Below are 5497 nucleotides of genomic sequence, written 5' to 3'. Positions count from 1 at the left end.
TAGAAGCATACTTTTGGTTGTTAAACATTGACGTTGAATAAAACGTCACCTTTATTCATGAATGCAAACTTGTTTTGAAATAGCATATAGTATATGACCTTGTAATGATCCTGTTGTTGATGATTCGTACACGATGGTTTTGTACGGGGCATCACATTGTAACGACCTTTGTGTCATGTTATCTTTTGTAAAACGTTATGTTTTCATGAATGCAAAACTTGTTTTAAAACAGCATGTAGTATTATACCGTGTAATGGACCTGTTGTTGACGATTCGTACATGATGGTTTTGTACGGGGCGTCACAATGATGCTTTTAAGTTAAGGGCATTCCCCTTTACTCTTCAAGGAGATGTGAAAGGCTGGTTAAGGAACTTACCTTCCGATTCGATTAGGACTTTTCAAGATTTAACCGATGCGTTTATCAATCACTTCTTCACACCATCAAAGGCGGAACGACTTAGAATGGAATTTAATGGGTTCACTCAACGGAATGATGAGTCTTTGTATGATGCATGGATTCGGTTCAAGAAGCTATTGCGAGCTTGTCCACCTCATGGTTTGACTAAGAAAGAGTACATCAACACGTTCTACCGAGGTACTAATGCTTTGACAAGACAAACTCCTGGTCCTTCCGCGGGTGGAGTGATTATGTACAAATCACCGAATGCGGCCGAAACTTTGCTAGAGGATATCTCGGTTAAAAAAACGAATGGGCTCCTTCACCTCGAGATTTGTCAAGGAAAAGTGTCGCTCAAGTAGAGAGTGATAATGGGAAGTCACACTTGCAAGCTTGAACAATCAATTTCAAATGTATGGAAAAGAGTTGAAAAAACTACAACAATCGATAGTTGCAATGCAAGTAGGTTGTCAAAGGTGCGAAGGACCACATCTCACCAAGAATTGTCCCCAAATTAATCAATGCAACCATATTGATTTGGATGACATTCCCATGAATTCGGATGCTCATGTCAACTATGTGAGTAATCAAAATTATCAAAGGAGCGGTTCCTCAAATCAAGGCTACTACAACCCTAACCAAAAGCAAGTCTCGTTCAACAATCAAACCAATACACGACCCGGATTTACAAACCGGAACAAAAGTTACAACCAAACTATAACCAAAACCGAAACAACAACTTCCAATACCAAAACCAACAACCTTACAACAATCAATCTTATAACAACAAACCCAATCCAAATTATCAAAACAACCAAGGTTATAATCAACCACAAAATAACCAAGGTTACAATCAACAACCTCAACAAAACTCTCAACAATCCCAACCTTCTAAAAGTTTATAGGAGATGATGCAAAATTATATCAAGAAGGTGGAGACAACTGAAGCTTTTCTAACAAAAGAGAATGAGTTCTTGAAGCAACAAATACGAAACCAACAAGCCTCATTCCAAAATCTTGAGAGCACCATTGAAAGACTTTCAAACCAAGTTGCCGAAAGACCGCAAGGAACTTTACCTTCAAATACTCAAGTTAACCCAAATAAAAATTACAACAACAACCGAAACAACCAACAATCTCAACAACACCAACAAAACTAAAGCCACAATAACACAAGAGTCATACCTATCGAGAGCAACACTACTAACCAAAATAACAACCAAGCAAGTTCATCAAATCTCAATAATAATTATGCTCAAGTGAATTCGATTGCTTCAATTGAAGAGGATGATCAAACCGAATGCCCTCATGTTTTTGCATTCGATGTTGAAGAGGAAAAGCTTGATTGAAATGGAGCAATGGAAATCGATACGATGGATTTTGGAGTATTTAAGTTTTCAAAAGATTTGAAAGTGGTGAAGTTTATCCCGTATCTAGAGGTATTCATTCGGTCGGTTTATGGTTTAAATGATTTATTCGGTTTGGTTTTGATATGGCCGAAACGGACGGTTTTTATTTGCGCGGTGTCGTCGGGCCGCGGCTCACCAGGATCAGCCACTCGTGGGAGAGGGTACTGTTTTAAATTTATATTTAGCGGGGCCTAAATCTTACTACTCCTTATAAGTAAGGGAAGTATGACCTATAGTCGTATTTTTGAGATATCAGTAGGATCGAACCTATATTTAAGCCTAAGATAGTTAGAGAGTAGTGGTTATTTAGTTTAGGATTTTCTAATTTATAAGACAGATAAAGTAAATGCGATAAAATTCGAAATTCAGATAAGGTTAAAGTGAGTGCATACTATGACTTCATTAGTTATTCTGCCGAGATTATGAAATGCTGGCTCATGAATATGCAGAGGCCTTGTATTCATTACACTGGTCCTAAACGCCCCTGTCATAAGACATGTCACTGGGTATTGCGTTAGGCTTGAAGATTCTGAATAGACAGCAACGTCCCTTACCCCCGACGCCCGTGCAGTCTGACTACAGGCATACACGTTCAGACGGCTCATCCAATTGAGCGACTCGGTTGGGTGACGTATTAACATTCCAAAATGGTCTAAAGTTTCTTAAGCATAATAGAATACATGGTTTACCATATTCGAGAGACGTAATGTGTTTCAATGCTTTCGTTAATGATTGGTTTTGAAAGATAGTTAGGCCCTTAAAAAGAGTTCAACCATAAAGAACATCATGGCCAAGTCAAGCTGACTTCCATGAACATGTTCGGTTATCCTAACAGTCCAATCCTTTATGTGTCTAAACAAATAGTTCCTTAATTAACTAAGAATCCCTCAAGTGGGGTGCAATGCTTGAGACCGCATTATGGTGCAGTGTACTGGTCAACACTAACCGGGTTCCATGGCCTTACTTAGCAGAGGTACAGCTTACAACAACCGCTGTGCTTCAGCGTGCACGTACGAAGTTTATATGCTTGGTGACTACACTAGCATGGTCTAGGACTGATAATGTACTAAGGGTCTAGTCAGATGTTTCACTACGAAAGAGTCCTCAGTCAGAATCCAAAGCTTGATAAACTTACTACAACTGGTGTGCCTCAGTCGATCTTACGTTGTATCCGATAGATTTCTCTTACCAAAGGGTGACACAAATAGTGTACTCTGAATCGGGGTTCGCGACTTCCCAATAACAGAGCCTATAACTACGTTCTATTAGTTGAAAAAGCGATTGAGTTTAAAGCATAATCAGAAAGCATTTCAACAGCATGCACAGACCATAATATTATTTCGGCATTATAACTGCTTACATCATAGCATACACTAAAGATAACTACTCGCTAATCATGGCAACAATATCATAAAACATTATATAAGATAAAGGATAGAAGTACCGGTAGAATAAACGAGTTCTGAATACAAAAGTGACAACTTCAAGACTCCAGACCACTCCTAATACAATCTTCAGCATTCTTCTCCGGGTACTAGATTTCCCGCACGGAGTCGAAGGCCTTGAGAGTATGACTAATATTGTACAAGAGAGAGAAAGAAGTGAATTAAAGTGTGTGTGGGAATGAATGATAAAGACCCTTTAAATAAGCAAAGTTTTTGCCTGCAAACGGCTGGCAAGCCGTATGGCAAGCCGTTTGGCAGGCCGTATTTGGAAAGCCGTTTGCTTGGCAGCCCATTTCTTGGGGCCATTTGATGGACCGTTTGGTAGGCTGTAACCCATGGCAAGCCGTATGGCAGGCCGTTTTTGGTGGTGGTCAGCCTTGATTCACTAGATCGTAACTTGATTTCTTGTCTTTCACCGTTTTTGCTCTAGAATCTTCGTTTTAGCTCCGATTCTCTTGATTCTTTTTGCGCCGCCTTCGTAATTACTTGTTCTTTAATTCTAACTGACGAAGTGGGTATTTTGCCGACAAAGTTCGAATCTTTCTTGTTTTTGGGCCTTAATACCGGGGTGAAAACGTGACTTTTTAACCGATATCAAATATCCCACACTTAGACTTTGCTTGTCCTCAAGCAAACTCTTATTTCCTTAAGAATCTTTTCGACATTTCTTTTCTAATAGCCTAAACGGTTCGCTTTTATTATAAGAGCAAAAGATAAGGTGAGTCATCTATGTTAGGATTGAAATTATCTCTGCAAGCATGCTAGGAGGTTACATGACATAGGCTAGCTTTCACGGGTCACTCAAATAACTTAAGTGTTTAGGGTTCCCTATAGATCTAAGAAATGAAAACGCTCATAGCCAGTCATGCTGCACCCATCGTCATAGGCTTGATAAAGACTCAAATCCTTGCTGCTAAGGCGAGAACGGTAGTAATCTCAGCTTTATGGGTCATTTGTCAATGATGGAAAAGGAATTTTGGAGTGGTAGTGAAGTTGTTTTTGAGGGGTGAGATAAAGGGTAATGTAGTCTTTATACAGACTTTTATTCGGATAGATAGGAGTGCTGAAGTATTTTGAGAAGCACTTTTGAACTTTTCTTCATTTGATAATCATTTTCGCTCGAGTTCTCTTCGGCATTTCTCTTATTTGACCTTTTTTTTAAGATACTTCATCTCGAGAAACTTTTAGCCGGTAAAATTTTTCAAGACCTTTGCCATGATACTTGAGTGGTTTAAAACATTGGGTTTTCCGAAGAAGTTCTTGTTTTCTGGATTTTTCAAGTAATAGTAAAGGTGATGTGGAGTAGAAGTGGTGGAAGTGCGGAAGGCTTATGTTTGATAAATGGCTAGCTCTTTTGATTACAACCGAATCACGTTTCGCTGCTTGGAGATGTAGATCTAAAGCAAGTTCTGATTCTGAGCACAGACATCGGCACTCTCAACGGAAAATAGTGAAGCATTAAAGATGAATGCTGGTCTTATTTGGGGTGCCTTACCATAATCAATTTAGGTCGATAATGCCTTAGTCATGCAATACTCTATTAGAGATTCCAATCTAACAAGATTTCCACCTTACTTAAGCCTTATTTTTATTGACAAATGTTTCAGGTTTTCAAAAATACTTCTTTCGAAAAGGGTTTCTTTTTGCAAAAATTTTGAAATTTGGCTTAAGGACTTGGAATCTTTGTAATGGGTTATTATAATACAGCATAAAAAGATACCAACATCCCATACTTAGACGAACATTATCCTCAATGTTCCTAGTGTATCCCACACTTAGGAGTTTTAGTTGAAGATTTGGGAGTATTTATCTAGTGCTTTTATTAGGTGTTTTCCCACACTTAGTGATAAGCTAGGATGTGGCATAGTTTGAATCTTGAGCTAGTAGCAAAAAGAAAGAAATACCCCTAGCAGATGTGGCTGGCTTCCAATCCTTGCGTCCTTATCGGCTCATTTGTCATCTTTTATTCTTCTACTCTACTTTATTGCACGGGTTGCCTCCCGAGAAGCGCTTTTGTTTAAGGTCATTGGCTCGACCATAGTGATGCTTTAAAAAGCAAACATTCCTCGCTGATGGTTGTGATCTTGGTCTTCTCGAGTGAATGTGAGTCTTGGCGGGTAAATCCTGAGAAAGTGCCGGACCAATAGTGGTAAAAGATCAGGTACTTCTCTTGAAGATCTTCTGAAAGATAAGTAGTGTAGTGACCCGAACTTTTCCATGTATATATATATTAATTGAGATTGAT

General features: G+C 38.9%; 1 non-coding gene across 1 annotated transcript; it reads right to left on the bottom strand.

Annotated features, from left to right (window-relative positions):
- Nucleotides 1-454: 454 nt before the first annotated feature.
- On the bottom strand, nucleotides 455-561 carry LOC139869690 (small nucleolar RNA R71). Its single transcript, XR_011766273.1, has one exon. It is a non-coding gene; the product is annotated as a small nucleolar RNA R71 (small nucleolar RNA).
- Between the last annotated feature and the right edge of the window lie 4936 nt (nucleotides 562-5497).

The sequence above is a fragment of the Rutidosis leptorrhynchoides genome, chromosome 9 (assembly GCF_046630445.1).
Source record: "Rutidosis leptorrhynchoides isolate AG116_Rl617_1_P2 chromosome 9, CSIRO_AGI_Rlap_v1, whole genome shotgun sequence".
NCBI classification, from domain to species: domain Eukaryota; kingdom Viridiplantae; phylum Streptophyta; class Magnoliopsida; order Asterales; family Asteraceae; genus Rutidosis; species Rutidosis leptorrhynchoides.
The sequence above is the reverse complement of the archived record's forward strand: the minus strand, read 5'-3'. Positions and strand labels throughout refer to the sequence as shown.